General features: G+C 39.1%; 1 long non-coding RNA gene across 5 annotated transcripts; it reads right to left on the bottom strand.

Annotated features, from left to right (window-relative positions):
* Positions 1–666: 666 nt before the first annotated feature.
* On the bottom strand, positions 667–13,331 carry LOC101746522 (uncharacterized). 5 transcript variants are annotated; one of them, XR_009976858.1, is made up of 8 exons: positions 13,195–13,331; positions 9,991–10,160; positions 9,269–9,420; positions 5,332–5,463; positions 3,798–3,978; positions 2,512–2,683; positions 1,548–1,706; positions 667–743 (listed from the first exon to the last, which is right to left on the bottom strand). It is a non-coding gene; the product is annotated as an uncharacterized LOC101746522 (long non-coding RNA). The 5 variants fall into 5 exon arrangements; XR_002430566.3 differs by having other exon boundaries at positions 9,269–9,430; positions 9,996–10,160; XR_001139681.4 differs by having other exon boundaries at positions 9,996–10,160.
* Between the last annotated feature and the right edge of the window lie 5,306 nt (positions 13,332–18,637).

Raw genomic sequence — 18,637 nt, 5'->3', positions numbered from 1 at the left:
GGGTCACAATCTTGAACAGCTGATGTAGGACAAACGTCTCAGAGGGCGCAGTCCCACGATATGGTCTGACCAAATTCGATCTCTCAACATCAAGTTCAACGATGCCCTTCACCAAGCCAAGGATCGCAGCAGATGGAAGGAATCGTATGTGAGAAAATTATGCAGAGAGAGTATTTTACTGGTGGTAAGAAGTATTGTGAGTCCGCGCTTGTAGGTACCACCACCCTGCCTATTTCTGCCGTGAAGCAGTAATGCGTTTCGGTTTGAAGGTTGGGGCAGCCCTCACACGTCTCATTTTGGATGACGGCATACTCCTAATGAAACCATTTCACACGTAGTGGAATATAATTTTTATTTCATATTGATTAGATGGGTGGACCAGCTCACAGCCCACCTGGTATTAAGTGGTTACTGGAGCCCATAGACATCTACAACGTAAATTCGCCACCCACCTTGAGACATAAGTTCTAAGGTCTCAGTATAGTTACAACGGCTGCTCCACCCTTCAAACCGAAACGCATCACTGCTTCACGGCAGAAATAGGCAGGGTGGTGACACCTACCCGTGCGGACTCACAAGAGGTCCTACACCAGTAAAGATAATAAAAGATATAAGATGAAAGATATAAACATCTTTTACACATCTAAATTAGAGAAAATAAGAAGCTTTTCAATTATCTTAACTTTTTTATTACAAAAACGTTTCTGTTACATCAAACTTTAAAAAAAGTTCCGCTATTTTTTCTGTAAACAAAAACAAAAAAGTTTATTTAACCCAACCATTTCGTCTGTTAGTGCCAACGTCAGAGATCATTTCACTTGTGTTTGTTGATAGATTTTAACGATACATAGGACAACTTCAGTCAATATAAGACAAAATAATGGAAATACGATTTATTACTTTTTTTTATTGCTTAGATGGGTGGACGAGCTCACAGCCCACCTGGTGTTAAGTGGTTACTGAAGCCCATAGACATCTACGACGTAAATGCGCTACCCACCTCGAGATATAAGTTCTAAGGTCTCAAGTATAGCTACGGCTGCCCCACCCTTCAAACCAAAACACATTACTGCTTCACGGCAGAAATAAGTAGTATTGAAGGCCGAGCGGGTAGGTTTTGAAGGTAGGATAAGCCTTATCGAGTAGGATTAAGACTGACTTAATTGCAAGTGATGTGATGTCTGATAACTCGCTAAACACTTCAGACGACAGCAGACTATCAACAATCGACCTGATTACTAGCTTTGGTTGCTTCTGCATGGTCTAACTTTGTTCCAGACCAGATTCCATTCAACATTTCAAACAATTATCCTTCAAGCCATATTTAATATAATCGTAATTTTGTGGTTTTAGCTTCTGGTACACATAATATGATGGCGTTAGGAACAAACAGACAACAAAAAATCAGAAAGTTATTTTTTTTCCAAGCGTACTACATGCTGTAGCATAGTACACAAGCAGCTCAATATTTAAACAAATCTTCGCTAACACTTCTGTTACTATTCAACAGTGATACAAATAATATATTAGTTCAATGTAAAACTAACCGGCTTAGGAGACAAGACCTCAATTATGGGTCCTTTATAGGTACACGGGAGGCAATACTTGGGGCAACGTCTTCTGCTCTTGCACCCATAAACCATCACGATCAATATGATGATGTAAAGTAAAAAGAGCATACACTTTTCGACCATTTCTTCTGTTTACTGCAATGTAATACAAGAATAATTGAATGTAAAACAGTTATCGGGGCATAGAGACAACAGACAGTGAATGCAGCCTTTCGCCTTTACACATTAAGGTTTATAGTATTGTATAAAAGCTTCCCCACCCTTTAGGAATTGGAAATATGACGTCTGGAACTATAGGAAATGCGGGCATACAATTCGTCCTTCCACCAATATATGCCCGTTGACAATCACAATACACTAGAGCGAGGTCCACGGGATGCTGTTAAATCAGATTTTTTTCCTTTTTTTTCCTATGCTGATAGCCTTGAGAGGCTATTTCAGCTTCACCCTAACATGTAGGTGAGCTCACGGGGCTCAAACCGGAAGTGACTAAATCAGATAAGGCAACATTCACATTTAAATCTGATTTCTATTGTATTCTCAGCTTCTTGCTGATTTCACAATCAACTACTTCGACAATCATTAGTACAAAAAAAATGTATAGCTTAGATGCATGGATCTCACAGCCCACCTGATTTTAATTGGTAACCGGAGTGGTGGCACCTTCCCATGCGGGCGCTTTTTTTCCCCCTAGCTTAGTGAACTCACGGGGCTCAAACCTGATGACGTTGCTAGCATGAACCCTAGCAAGAGCAGTGCTTCGCAGAATCTACCACCGGATCAGAAACGCGACCCACCGAGAAGATCCGGCGAGAAACTCAGTGGGCTGTGTCTATGGGTTAATTTACTTGCCGAGCTACCACGAGCAAAATACAGTAGACACACTGAATATAAGAATATGAGAGCCAAATTTAAGCTATACACATAAAGTAAGACTTACTGTTGTTTTCCGAAGCATCCGAACTCGATTTTTATTGATGAACTGACCGCAGGGCTGACCCTCGTCGCCACATTGCCGTTTTCGTCCGCAGCCGCGCGTCAAGTCAAAAACTGACACCGCTATGTGCAGCAGAAGCAGGACAAACTCATTGATGATCAGCGCCATTGTTGGACTACGAAAAGCAAAATAACTGTCGATGCTAAATGATCTAGATCATTTTTTTCCTTTTTCTTAGATGGGTGGACGAGCTCACAGCCCACCTGGTTTTAAGTGGTTAGGGGAACCCATAGACATCTACAACGTAAATGCCGCCACCCAACTTGAGATATAAGTTCTAAGGTCTCAGTATAGTTACAACGGCCGCCCCACCCTTCAAACCGACACGCATTAAATTACCTACTGCTTCACAGCAGAAATAAATAGGCGGGGTGGTGGTACCTAGCGAACTCACAAGAGGTCCTACCACCAGTAATTACGCAAATTATAATTGGCGGGTTTGATTTTTATTACACGATGTTATTCCTTCAGCGTGGAAGTCAATCGAGAACATTTCATTGGAAAAATTGGTATTAGTAGGCTAACATTTTTTTTTTCATTCGAAAATTTTTACTGGTTTACCAAAAAATCCAACTAAACAAGAACAAAAATTAGCCCCAAAATCATCAAACCTTTCAGAAATCAGTAATCTTATAAAATATTTTCCTAATGATAGTTGGTAACACTAATAGTTACACTAATAGTTGGTACATAAATCTGGCAGTAAAATTTTAAAATAAGACGCCACTAACAATAATGGTCGGAAGAGATTTCGAGTTTTTACCATAACATAACTTTTAGCTTGAGTAATTTCAACCCCGCACAATCAAGCTTTATAAATGTAGTTCACGTTTTTTTTATGATTGAAGAGTTACTGGTGGCCCGGAGGCCTTTCCAGTTTCACCAGGACTGGTGGGCGAGCAAAGGCTCAGCCAGGAGGGGTGGGGTTTGCTCACAGCTGCCCGAGCACCTCCGAAGGAGACTTAACTCAGGAGCAACTGCTTCGCTTTACTGAGATTTTCAGTGAACTTTTGGAGGAACCCGAGAAGTTACGTCCAACGGCTTTGTTTCATTTTCCCACATTTCTGCACTTTCACAGATATTAAACAGTTAATAAATCACCGTTATTACACATTTAAACCTGAAGAAACACTTAAATAGACAAAATAAAACAGATCACACAACTTCACTCCTCGCGTTCCCGCCAAAAAGTCACTACAATATTCTTGTATGCGATATCTGGAACTTACCTTGAAAGGACACTTCAATATATTAAAAAATCTTCACTTCTTATCGCACTTAGGGCTGTTCTCGTTGCAGGTAATGTACTCGTGCCTCGTGCAGCCGAGACAGGACTCCAAGTAAGCCAGCAGTAACGTCACCACTAGTACTATGATCTCTTGTATGATGGCTTTGTCCATCGCCTACAAACTGCAATCAAATTCAACACAGAACATTTGAAGTTTTTAAGCTATTGCATAGCTTTTATCGCGGGCTTTGAGCGCGACGACCGAATCAAGAAATTCCGTAACGAAAATAAAACCTAACACCACACTCCGCCTACCATGTAGCTCGCGTTCAACACATTCACACGTTGCGCTTGTTAGTGTTTGTGAATAAACGCGCGGCGTGACATCGCACTGCATGCGCATCATGAAAAGTCTGCCCGTCTCTCTCTCGCGCGGTCTAGCTTATGAGTGTGAAGGGGAAGTTAATGTTTTGCTTTTGTTAATGTTTATAAATATAATAATAATAATATAGCCTTTTATTCAGATCTCTTAGTACAATGAATTTTTAAACTTATGTAAAATTTAGCATTAAAATCTAAAACTTAATAGATATGAATAAATTTAAACTAATATTTGTTGTTTGGTTATCTTTCCTAGATCTGTTTGCCAGTCGGCAAAGGCCTCCTCCAACCTTTTCCATTCCTTTCTTTCTTGAGCCACTCTGTTCCATGTGATTATAAATATAGCGTGGTCTTATTTTATTATTGTTTTAATATTAAATTATTATTGTCCAATTATAATTGCATAAGTTGATAAAAATGTGCTATGCAATAGCTTTACCGCGGCAGTCCCCGAGTGCCACACGTGTTTTTTTTATTGCCTTTGTATCCAGACGAGCATTCTGCCAACGGGATGGTAAGTGGCTACCGTCGCTTATAGACAGCAGCAATGCTAGAGGCAGCAACGTATATCAAAAGTGCAACACAATGACAATTTGCTTAATTACTGGACAAATCATTTATGTCATGTAGTTATTTATGTATAATTTGTTATACACTTATTTATGTAGTTACGCAAAACAATACGAGACTTTGATCTAATGTTTCAAGTCGTATGTATGTCGGTGCTCAAGTGGTAACATCTATAAGATCCGATAATCACTAAGAACCAGGCTGGTCTAGAATGCCCCCTATACTCAACCTCGTATCGGTTTCCCGCATCTCAATATCCAATCTATGTTGCTAGAAGCAGTTGATCCTGTTGATATAAACCAGCCTTTCCCAAAGTGGGCAATAACGTCCCCTTGTGGGCGCTTCAGGCCTAAAGGAGGGCGGTAAGAGACCCAAATAAAATGGGGGTTTTGTGTGAGGCTTTGGAGGTGATTTGTAATTTTATCTATGAGTACTCTTAGACACCGACTCAGCTCTCACTATATTAATTTTTAAATAGATGAAAAAATGAAGGCGCTAAAAAATAATTAATTCTCAAAGTGGGCAGTAGACAAAATAAGTTTGGGAACCCCTGACATAAACAACGAATTCGATAACTTTCAAACCTTATTTCTTGCACGGCGGATTCTCAGGGTTACACGTGATACGTTTGCTCCCGCATCCGATGACTTCCAGCACGCAGATCACCAATAAATAAAAAGCAGCTACTAGCGGCTTCCAAGCGCTCATCACTTCGGCTGTTTAAATAACATCATTATTTGCTATACGAAACATAAAACCAATACAAACCAATTTTTATAAACCTGATGCATTTGACTAGGAGATGTATGGAAATGGTAGTGGAAAGAGGTCGACCGAAGAAGACATGAATGGAGTGTGTGAATGACGATATGAGAGAGAGAGGAGTGAGTGTTGAGATGACAGCTAATAGAAGAGAATGGAATAGAAAAATTCGCTGTGCCGACCCCACCTAGTGGGATAAGGTGGAGAAGAAGTAGTTTAAAAACTAACTTTACCGTTTTCTTTTGCAAAAATAGTTTTTGCTTGCACGTACATTGACAATACCGACTTTACGACTCTAATCTTAAGATTGAACAAACACGTATTTTTGGCCCTGAATAAAAACCATTATATACTCGTACAGACTTCTGATGATATAAAAAATAATATTATGCATAAATAAAGAGCCACAATCTCTTCATGGCCTTATCTAAACTTACACTGAATTCTAAACTACACACTAGAAGATCCAAGTGATAGAAAGATTTAAGTGGCAATTAGTTAGGTAGTATTTGTTTCACGACATCCACCGACCTTTATATTCTCTCCCTCTGGATGTGGATTTTTTTATTGCATAGGCGGGTGTGCGAGCTCACAGCCCACCTAGTGCTAAGTGGTTACCGGAGCCCATAGACACCTATAACAAAAATGCTGCCACCCACCTTGAGATATGAGTTCTAGGGTCTCGGTATAGTTACAACGGCTGCCCCACCTTTCAAACCGAAACGCATTACTGCTTCACATCAGAAATTGGCAGGATGGCGGCACCTACCCGTGCGGACTCACAAGACGTCCTACCACCAGTAAAAACCATCTTGTCTTACTTCCCTCGAATACATTTCAAATTGAGACTTCGCGATGGCTGCCTCCCTGCACTAAGATTCCCAGCTCATCAACGTAAGCCAATACATCGCAAGCGAACACGCGACCCGTGCTGCACCCAAAATATCGGATACAACATTCAAAAATAACTAAACGTAATCATTATTCAGTGTTCCATTACGTGCAACCTCAAAACGGAAAACGATTGTCTGAGTCATTTCCCCAGAAATACGCGCAGAACTTTTTTTTTAAACCGTTTCTAAAACTAAAGAATCAATTAAAATAAATAGTTTGGAGATAAAAAACAGGCGGAATCCAAATCAAATGCTGCTTGTTTACAAATTCGTCTAAACGTTAAACGGATGTAGCGTTTCAAACAACTATTTAGTGTCCAACTAAAGGATAATAATGAATAAATGATCTTAGTAACATCAAATTTTAAACAGTCTATGTTTTTTAATTACGGCCTTGTATTCAGTGATTACGGGAGACATTTTGAGATATGGGGACGTATCCACCATTGTACTGAATTCAAAGATTCTGTTGCTTAAAAATATTTATTAATATTTTTAAGCAACAGAATCTTTGATTCTAACGGCCGTCTGGTGTAGTGGTAAGTGACATGGTCACTACACAAGGGGGTCGTGGGTTCGAATCCCGCCAAGGGAAGATATTTGTATGATAAATATAAATGTCTTTTCCAGGGTTATGGATGTATCTTAAATATATGTATGTGTATAATAAAAATCTTACATTTATTTCCGTTATCTGGTACCTGTAACACAAGTTCTTAACGAACTTATCACGGGACTAGTTAACGTGGCGTGGTTGTTAGTAAATATTTATTTATATTTATTCTATTCTCAATTTGACAACAGACGTCAAGAACAAAAGTTTGATAATAAATAGTATGCATGCGTGTGTGCGTCAAATACATGGTATGTAGTGTGTGTAAGATATTAAGTAAATCAATGAAATGTTAATGTTATGAATGCCCCCGAGTGACGCGGCTGTTGATGTGGAAACAAAGTTAACGCGTCACGCCAATTATGCTGACAAAGGTGTTCGGTAATATACCACTGAATAGTGATAGGAACAAAGTGAAGTCGTCGTGGCCTAAAGAATAAGACGTCCGGTGCATTCGTATCTAGCGATGCACCGGTGTTCGAATCCCGCAGGCGGGTACCAATTTTTCTAATGAAATACGTACTTAACAAAATGTTCACGATTGACTTCCACGGTGAAGGAATTACATCATGTAATTAAAAAATAAAAAAAATCGCAGCATAAATGGGCGGTACTCATTCGCGAATGCTCACAATACTCCTACCGACATATCTGTTTAATAACAAACTTATTTCCTTAAAATAAAAAAACTCATTAAATAGATGGAATTTAAAATTTCTGTGGTCGTTGCTCTATGCTTCGTCTACGATTGCCATAAATCATAGTCATGATTAGAAAACTTTTTTTTATTGCCCTTGTAGCCAGACGAGCACACGGCCCACCTGATGCTGAGTGGTTACCGTCGCCCATGGACTTCAGCGATGACAGGGGCAAAGCCAAGCCGCTGCCCACCACTTAATACTCTCCACAAGCCTCGTTTGAAGAAGGACATGTCATAGCCAATCGGAAAATTGTGCCATTTGTATAACCGAATTTCAAGCACACATTTCTCTAGTCCAAAACAACGGCCTTAAACGCTCCACCATTATCAAAAGAAAAATGAAAAGCCTTGAAACGCTACTCGATTTATTTATCTTACGTCGGTAATATAAACCAAATTATCAAATGTGAATAATTTTATCGCGGCCCATATTGTAAAGCTCTCATATGTTATTCTCTAGGTCCGATCGAAACTCTTTTGCGGAACTAGCCAACGGCACACGTTAGATCACTGCCAAGAATACTAGAACCGGTTCAATTACGAAACATTATCGTAAAATTAATCGGATTCATTGAGCAATTGCATTAATGTCTTCTCCGAGTCGCGTCCGCGGTGACTCAATTGTTAGTTTAACTCAAACACGTTTCAATCGTTTGAACAAATCCTAACATGCCATATTTTGGACTTTTTTATTGCTATATGTAGACAAGTTTCTAGCCCATTTGGTGGCAAGTGGTTACCGTCACCCATGGATAATGGCATTGATTTGGCTTACAAACACGGCATTTTTAAGCTTAGTTTTCTGTCATTTAACGTAATATAATGGTTTTTATTCATATTCTAATCAAAAATGTGAGCCGTCACGGGACACCTGGCAGATGTGAAACATCGACATTATTTTGTAAAAGTAATATGCAGAAAAGAACAGATTGTGATAGGGACTAAATGCGTCATAATGATAAAATAAAATATTACAAAAAAAAATTGTTATCAAGTAAAACACAGGTTATGTGTACTGTAGTAAACAGCACTGTATACACTACGGAGTATACACTATAGGTATCCGAGCTCAGTGTAGCGAGAGAGATGGCTTAACGCCGAATCGAGTGGGAGAGAATCGCACAGTCGATTGCGCATGGCGACGCGTCGCCACGGCATGCGTCGCCACGCCAGAAATCGGTTTTACGTGCGGCTATAGATGTTTCACATCAAAAGCTAAAAGTATTCAAACATATCAACTAAAATTATAATTTACAATCGCCAAAAAAAAAACTTACAAATTGTACATATTATGTCATAAGATTAGCAAGCTCTGGTAACAAAAATGTCATCGACACTACTATTTTTAATTTTATTGCATTCCAAGCATAGCTAGTCTACTTATGTAATAAATTTCGTTACAAATTTCTTCTAGAGACCATTCTAAAGAAAATTAAATAGAGATACAGATATTTTATAAATATTTTTTTATATAAATTATAATGTTAATTTTCATTTGTATTTGTACTATACCTTTAAGAGATAAATAAATAAATTATTATTATTATTTATACCAATTTTCAGTTCCTAAAAGGGCCACGCCTGCAGGGCGCTCGTCCAGTGCACGGAATACTCTTCTTGCAACAAGACGCGCCGAATATAAACAGAGAGATTAACGTAAACAGTATAATGTACAAGCTGTGAGTGAACTTGGCCATTCTGATACCTGAAACAAACTGCGCTTAGTCATACCTACGTATTCTGAATCGCATTCTAAGATTTATAAAATCGCTTTCATTCCTAGAACTAGCTAAATTATTCAGTCTACGTTAACGTAGCGTTGTTGAGAATAGATTTTCAATAGATACTAGTCATCCCCAAACTGGATAAATACATTGCTATACTTGATTAGCAGTTCGAGTTCCGCCATCACCATTGGTAAAGTGTTGAAACCACAACATCCGGCTTCGATTGCCGATCAGTCCTCAGAATCCCGAACAGTCATCAGAAAGCAGTAACGCGTTTCGGTTTGAAGGGTGGGGCAGCCGTTGTAACTATACTAACCTTAGGACTTATATCTCAAGGTGGTTGGCGTATTTACGTTGTAGATATCTATGGGCTCCATTAACCACTTAACACCAGGTGGGCTGTGAGCTCGTCCACTCATCTAAGCAATAAAAAAAAATCTCAGACAATTTTCTGTTTTAGATCGAAATGCTCGTATAAACTCCCACAATAAACTAAATGGCTAACCGAATGCAATACTTCTAATATTATGATTTAAGGCAACAATAACCTTACCACCCAATCACTTGGTGCACGGAGCAGGAGATCGACAAGCAATGTAGACCTTCTTCGTGCAAGCGCTACTCAATCCAAACAGCGACAGGAGTACGGTAACCACGAGCCGGACGCATCGGTGGACAAGACCCATTATTCAAAACATGGTGACCGTGTTTGCGGCGCCTGAAACGTGTCACGTCAATGTGGCGAACCTACATTCTAGTCATCTCTTTTTTCCTACCTACGCTGATAGCCTTGAGAGGCTATTTCAGCTTCTCCTTGACGTGTGGGTGAGCTCACGGGGCTCAAACCGGGAGTGTTGCTAACACTGGCCCTAGCAAGAGCAGTGCTTCGCAGAATCTACCACCGGATCGGAAACGCGACCCACTTAGAAGATCCGGCGAGAAACTCAGTGGACTGTCTATGGGATCATCTTTACTGTTGATAAAACGTATTGTAAAGTCGCACGGACTATCACTCTGCCTATTTTTGCTGTGAACCAATCATTAGCTCCAACGATACAGCTATGCAATACAAGATACGTCAAGGAAGGAGATTAAATTGCATGAGTAGTAGATTTATTATGGTTACTTAGTAATAGTATAATATGGTTACTTAGCCTTGGTCTAAGTACTCGGGTATTACTGTCCTTGTTGTCTTTCTTTTGTTTTTGTTTTTTTATTATTATTATTATTAGTATTGTTAAATCTCTGTTGATATAGTAACGTAATGCATGCTGTGATTGCCTCTAATTAGAGTTGCAGTTATCAATTGCTCTATACATGTCAATGTTATTTTATGTCTTACTGTAAGCCCTGCTGGTAAGCTTTAAATAAATAAATAAATAAAATAAATAAATAAATAATTATTAAATACTAAATTAATGAAGCTCTACCTAATTATTGTGGAATCAAATAAAGCATTATTACTAGCTCTGTTATCGGTGGCTATTCACTTAGCATCAGAACGGTCAATTCACTGATCTTGTAATTTCAAATAGTGAATCCTGAATCAGAAACGACCGCGACACGGGTTCATTGTCTAGCGCACGGCGTGGAGCTTGGGAGCAATAGCCTCGACTGGAGATGGAGGAGCCTACACAGAAATTGATTTCTACCGAAGATTGACCCGACTGAGAAACTCCGAGCAGTAACCTATATTATTTATTTTATAGTATTTTTTTTTATTGCTTAGATGGATGGACGAGCTCACAGCCCACCTGGTGTTAAGTGGTTACTGGAGGCCATAGACATCTACAATGTAAATGCGTCACCCACCTTGAGACATAAGTTCTAAGGTCTCAGTATAGTTACAACGGCTTTTTTTTTTCGGGCCAGGGGCCGAACCTCCTACGAGGTTCCCGCACCTAGGGGGCGCGCGGGGTATGTGAGACTCAACGATCTGCAGGTGTTGAGAGCAGATCGCGGTCCCAAAGATTTTAGGATCCACCCACTAAACGACTCCCCTGCACTCTTACACCCGACGTCCGATCTCCGTCCGGGGTCAGAACCCGATCAGAGTAAGGGGGTTCCCGCGGTCAACACTACAACCATACACGGGGCGCCACCCCGAGGACGCCCGACCGACGGGTCGTCGAGGCGATAGTCGACGACCAACTACGTCGGTCTCCGCGGTACGGCGGCTCTGCCAGGCCGCCCTCCCTCTCCCGTTCCGCCGCCTCTTTCTGCGAGATGGTGGACTCGCAGAAGTCGAGCATCGCCTGCCAGGACTCATCGCTGCCGAGCATCGTAGCCACGAAGGTCGGAAGCGACAAGTCCGGTCCTATTTTTGCAACGAGGACGCGGCGCTGCTCCGCGAAAGCGGGGCAGTACGCGAGCGTGTGCTCCGCTGTGTCCTCTTTGCAGCCACTGCGGTGGTGGCACTTCGGCGTCGGCTCCCTCCGGGCGATGAGGTGCAGGTAGCGACCGAAATAGCCGTGTCCCGTGAGCACATGCGTCGCTCGGAAGGTGAGACGTCCTCGGTCGCGATTCACCCAGTCCGAGAGGACCGGGCGGATCGCCTATAGTTACAACGGCTGCCCAACCCTTCAAACCGAAACGCATCACTGCTTCACGGCAGAAATAGGCAGGGCGGTGGTACCTACCCGTGCGGACTCACAAGAGGTCCTACCACCAGTAAAAAAGTGTTCCTGCAGTAGTAGAAATTCGACTATAATTAATTGAAATTATAAGTTTGGACATTATTATGGTTGTATTGTCAAAGACTATTATTATATTTCTATAGTCACAGATTTCGCCAAGACTACACTATAGACAAATACTCGTAATATTAAAGATAAGGAATATTAACCTATTCTCAATTTGACTAGACTTTAAGTAATAACAAAAGTTTGACAATAAAGGGTATATGTGTGTGTGTGTGTGTGTGTCAAATACATGGTAGTGTATGTAATATTTTCTTTATTGATTTAATGTATTTTTAATGCATAATTTTAAAAATATGTTAGCATTCTGCACTTTTCTATATTCTCTATAAGTGTGGGAAATTTCATACTCCTCCGTCCGCGCAATTTTCGTAAAAAGGGGTACAAAGTTTTTGCTTCACGTATTAATATATAGTAACTTTATATACTTACAGTATAAAGGCGGACTTAATGCCATAGGCATTCTCTGACATTAGGGGAGTGCAGAGATGAACCTTATTAGATGTAGTGTTATAGTGATATTAGCTACTTACTTAAACATATGTAATATATTACATACATAATTTTTATAGATAAAAATACTTGAACTTATGGGCTCCAGTAACTACTTAACACCAGGTGGGCTGTGAGCTCGTCCACCCATCTAAGCAATAAAAAAAAATTAAAAAACTTAATTAAATCATCATCATCATCATCATCAGCCTTTATCTGCCCACTGCTGGACATAGGCCTTCCCCAATGCCTTCCACATAATACGGTCCTCCGCCTTCCGCATTTAACGACTTCCCGCCGTGCGCACTAAGTCGTCAGTTCACCTGGTTGGAGGACGCCCCACGCTCCTTGTACCCGTGGCCTCCATTCGAGGACCTTCCTCCCCCACCTGGCGTAATTAACTGCATATACATAAATATATACATATAAAAATATCAATTAGATGAGAAACAGTTCTCGAACCCTTGCCTTAAATGTTTCACGTGTACTATCCACTCTTAATATTTGTAAATAAATTACTAGTGCTCCTTATAAACAATTAATACAAACAAACTCACGTACTCTGAACATTAGAATGACATTGTTAGTGAAAGATTTTTATAAATTTAAACTGAAAATTTTGCAGTATTTGTTGGAACTGATTTTTCGTAGCCTGTCACATAGAATGATTATTTTTCAAACTATTCTGACGGGTCGCTGGTAACTGTTGCATTTGAAAGAGGTTTTAATTTTTTTTCTTTAAACGTATTAAATGAGTATAATGTTTGAATGGTTAGATGTGCCAAAGATATGGTGGGATACCATCCAGCCTAATCGATTTCTGGGGTGTTTGTTATAATACAGTGTGGTACTACTACCTGGTGGTAGGACCTCTTGTGAGTCCGCACGGGTAGGTACCACCGCCCTAGCTATTTCTGCCGTGAAGCAGTAATGCGTTCGGTTTGAATGGTAGGGCAGCCGTTGTAACTATACTGAGACTTTAGAACTTATATCTTAAGGTTGGTGGCGGCATTTACGTTGTAGATGTCTATGGGCTCCGGTAACCACTTAACACCTGGTGTTAGCTGTGAGCTCGTCCACCCATCTATGCAATAAAAAAACTTTAGAGGTGTCAAGGGACACCCGGATGGAACGAAGTTCCTTTCGATTAATTAGTGAAGGAGTTGTATTTTTTTTTAAGTTATAATAATAAATTACGGCATTATGAAGAAGAAAAAAACAATACTATGAACTAAATTACTATTGTTGAAACGCTATCTCGAGAAACTGTACTCATTACGCGGACCAATCGGATACGAGCAATGTCACGCGATAAGCGCCTACACGTTGATTGGTCAGAATGTCGGATCTAAAAAGTGTCGTGACAACTTTTCGTAAGAATTTTTTTCGTCTAGCCCCCTTTCACAACGCGCGATAAGGAACTTCGTTCCAAAAATAAATAAAAAATGCCAACAACATTTATTCATAAATATTTTTTTTTGTTGACTAAATCAATTCCAATATTCTTTTTTAGCACCGTCGCATTGCGAAAACATATTTCTCTCGCTCATTATTTTTCAGAATATTTCGATTTAGTGATTTCACTCGATATTGCGTTCCAAAGTTCAAGGAACATTAGATTTTCTAAGTATTTTCCATTTATTTAGTCTTTATTTCGTTTCTCGTGTAAGGAAACCAGTCATAGTTCAGGACAAATCACGTCAAGAACTATTCCAATTCTAAAGCTGACCTCAAAGCTCGTCCAGCTTGAGCTTGAGCTCTTCAAGAGCGAATAAAAGTATCCTAAATAATAAGAATTAGGTAAATGTCGCATGGGAATGATAAGTTAATCAATATTGGCTACCGTGCTATGAATAAATAGTCCAGGAGATAGCTAGTCTCTGTTTTTATTGATTTCTTACGGAATGCGGAGAACAGTGGAGTTGCAGCAATTTTATTGAAGCTATATGCTATTTTTGTAAACGATTCTGAGAATTTGAATGTTAGTGAAGACTACGTGCTGATTAGTGAGTCATCAACTTGACTTGATATGTGATGATGTCTAAAGCCCACACCGATGTGCGAAAGCTAGATATGACCAGATATTGTAAATTAATATTTTTTAAGTAGATAATATTCAAATTCAAATTCAAAACGATTTATTTGCCACAGATATGGTACATAAATAATGGTATTATATAATTTTAACAATCCAGCATGTTTTTACTTGAATAAAAAGTGTGCAAATATAAAATAAATATAGAATTAATTGAAGATTACTAACATATTAATTTGTAATATTCATAAATTATAGTCATAAAGAATTTAATTACATTCATAATCGATTAAACCCATAAAATAATAGATCTAATCGATTACATATTGTTATCATTTAAAAATTAACCACTATCATTATAACGTTATTTTCAAAAAATACTTTACATCCTTTTTGAATTATCGATTATTTTTATCCTTGAAAATATCAGGTAAACGGTTATAAATTTTAATTAATATCCATATGGAACAATTGTAAAAGAAGACAATGAACTTTAGTTGAATAAATAAAAAAAGCGGTTAGACCCAAACCTTCGTCTTGGCGGCAGATCTAGACTGAACCGTACCAACAACTCGTTATGGCTTTAGATCAGTTTCTATACATAATCCTTTAAACTTTTTTTATTGCTTAGAAGGCTGGACGAGCTCACAGCCCACCTGGTGCTAAGTGGTTACTGGAGCCCATAGACATATATTATATAACGTAAATGCGTCACCCACCTGGAGATATAAGTTCTAAGGTCTCAATTATAGTTACAACGGCTGCCCCACCCTTCAAACCGAAACGCATTACTGCTTCACGGCAAAAATAGGCAGGGTGTTGGTACCTACACGCGCGGACTCACAAGAGGTCCTACCACCAGTAACGATACTTGTAACGTACTGTGTACGAACACCTAAGAAAATAGGTGTTCGTCTTAAAAGTGAGTGAGTAGGAGTTTTCAGTAATTATTCCATCACCAATACCATAATGTCCATACACGTCACAGGGTTATTACACTCAGTGTCATCGTGGATTGGATGATGCGGTCCGGTGCTAGTGTGGCCGTCAGCGATCATCGATATTATCTCGCGATGTTAGCTTTCGTTGGATTAGTGATGTGCACTGCTAAATTCATTGTTCGATAACTTCCTTAGATATTATATTATGTGAATTATAAACAAAAAAAAACCAAAAAACTGCCTAAAAAAAATCATAACCGACTTCTTTATTTATTTATTGCTTAAATGGTTGGACGAGCTCACAGCCCACCTGGTGTTAAGTGGTTACTGGAGCCCATAGACATCCACAACGTAAATGCGCCACCCACCTTGAGATATAAGTTTTAAGGACTCAAGTATAGTCACATATACCTATACACAAAAAAGTAAAAAAAATATTTGCGTATTCTTTCTTCTATAACTTTTTATTACGATAATATTATAATGTAGTTACAATTATTTTTAATTTCGGAGTCGACATCAGCCGCAGTTCTCATGGGTGCCATTGACAGAACTGGACCAAGTAGGAAGAACACGGAAAGCACCAACTTTCAAATAAAAAAATCATAGAAAGTCGATTTACCCAGTTGAAAGTTGGTGGTGGTCTATACCATGCCCATGACACCCATGACCGGACACTATGGAGGAAAGTCATCTGTGGTCACGATCCTCAGCAGTGAGGGAACGATGAAGAAGAGAGATTCGAGTATTATTTTTTTTGGATTGAAGGATTACTGGTGGCCCGGAGGCCTTTCAAGTTTTACCAGGACAGGTGAGCGAGCAAAGGCTCAGCCAGGAGGGGTGGGGTTTGTTAACAGCTGCCCGAGCGCCTCCGAAGGAGACCTAACAACTCAAGAGCAACTGCTTCGCGAATGAATCTACTACCGGATCGGAATCGCAACCCGCTGAGAAGTTCCGGCGAGAAACTTAGCGAGCTAATGCATGGGGTAGGTTGCACGTCGAACTCTTTAGGATGAGCCCAGTTGTTGTAAATGAAAGTCGTTATTAACTCACACACTTGTATATTTACGGGAAATACAATAGGTACAACAGTTTTATTATAGCTATCTAAGTGGAACTGTGTTCGCTGTATGGCCGTTACAACTGGACTGTCGTCCCAATATCCTTTTCCCACAAGCGTGGAATGGTGAAGATGACATCTTGCATTACGTAGCCAGGTAACACGCCACATACGTTATTAAGCATGTGTGTGTGTTCCCCTACAAACTCTTGATCGAGTTCGACAAGTATGTAGAATTGAACGAATCGACAAGTATTCAATTTTAAATTAATGAAGTCATTTACATTATTGCAAAAGGATCCAACCAAGGTTTTCTGAGTGAACTAGCATTACAAAACGGACATTAGTCTAGAACCATTTATAAATCTGTCGAAGATAATAGAATTTCGGTCTTTAGTAAGCCCATATAGAACAGAATTTCGTTTTTAAGTTGACGGAGACAACGATAGCTCGATTTACGATAAGAGCTGCGCGTCTATTCAAGAGGTCAACGCCATTGAAAACGATTTTCGTAATCAGCTTTTTCAGTCAATTTTGATATATCTGTCTTTTTATTGTTGTTTTTTTTTTTAACAGATAGAAAGGATTATTCTTAATCAACAAAGCTGTCAATCCATTTTATTACATTTCTCCACATATTATTTTTTATATTTGAATTTCATGTTTTATAACGACCTACATTGAGCTGTGCATCACATTTGGTTATTATTTAACAATAATTACCCTCTTGTTTAATGAATTAATTGTTTTTTTTAAGTTTTGAATTGAAATACTGCAAAACGTAAAAAAAAACAATTTTAATTTTTTGTTTTGTTTTTATATCTATCTATATTGTTATTTTATTATTTAATAAATTTAATAAAAGTCAGCATATTATGACGACATCAAAACCGACCTTATGCATGTTGTGTTCACATCCAAAAGGGTGAATTCAATAGTGTATTATTTTTTAATAATTAATTTAAATGTTAATAAGTGGAGATTTTATACAGTTGTGTTATACTAAAAAATTTAAAAATCAATATTTGGGGTTGGCTTACTGTTGAGCGGTTGTCGATAAAAGAAACATGTGATGGAAGGCTTAACCCGTGCTTTTTTTCTGCCGTAGCGGGAACAAAATTGATTTGCCGATTTGACGTCCACGTGAAGGAATAACATCGCGTAATAAAAATCAAACCCGCAAAATTATAATTTGCGTAATTACTGGTGGTAGGACGTCTTGTGAGTCCGCACGGGTAGGCACCAACACCTGGCCTATTTCTGCCGTGAAACAGTAATGCGTTTCGGTTTGAAGGGTGGAGCAGCCGTTGTAATTATACTGAGACCTTAGAACTTATATCTGATGATGGGTGGCGGCATTTACGTTGCAGATGTCTATGGGCCCCAGAAACCATTTAACACCTGTGGCTGTGTGGCTGTGAGCTCATCCAGACATCTAAGCAATAAAAATAAAAAAGATTTTATCCATAGGTTTTCGATAGTCAAAGAGCGTAACAATTTCCAAAGTTTTACCCAACTTTGAATTATAGAAGGAGAAAGTTTTATATAGTTGTTTGATGGAGCACATCATAATTATTATTATATTATAATACTTTGTGTATTAATTGTATGTATATTTACGGAGATATGTATGTGTGTATGTATGTGTAGATATATGTATATGTATCTCACTGGAATGGTACACCGCGCGTAGTTCGTTTCCAAATGATTCTTGTCCACCTGATGGTTGTCTGGAAGAGATCGCTCTTAGCGATAAGACCGCCAATTGTACTTTTCTGTGTTTAATGTATCGCACTGTTTATTTGTTTTTTGGTGTACAATAAAGAATACTCTCTCTCTCTCTCTCTCTCTCACATCGAAGCATTAAAAAAAAAAATTCAATTTTTTATCGATAGTCGATGTTACCACAGCGTTGGCCGGCCCTATCGTCCGAAAGCTCGCTAGAACGGCCACGCGCCGTTTATTTAT

The sequence above is a fragment of the Bombyx mori genome, chromosome 27 (assembly GCF_030269925.1).
Source record: "Bombyx mori chromosome 27, ASM3026992v2".
NCBI lineage: Eukaryota > Metazoa > Arthropoda > Insecta > Lepidoptera > Bombycidae > Bombyx > Bombyx mori.
The sequence above is the reverse complement of the archived record's forward strand: the minus strand, read 5'-3'. Positions and strand labels throughout refer to the sequence as shown.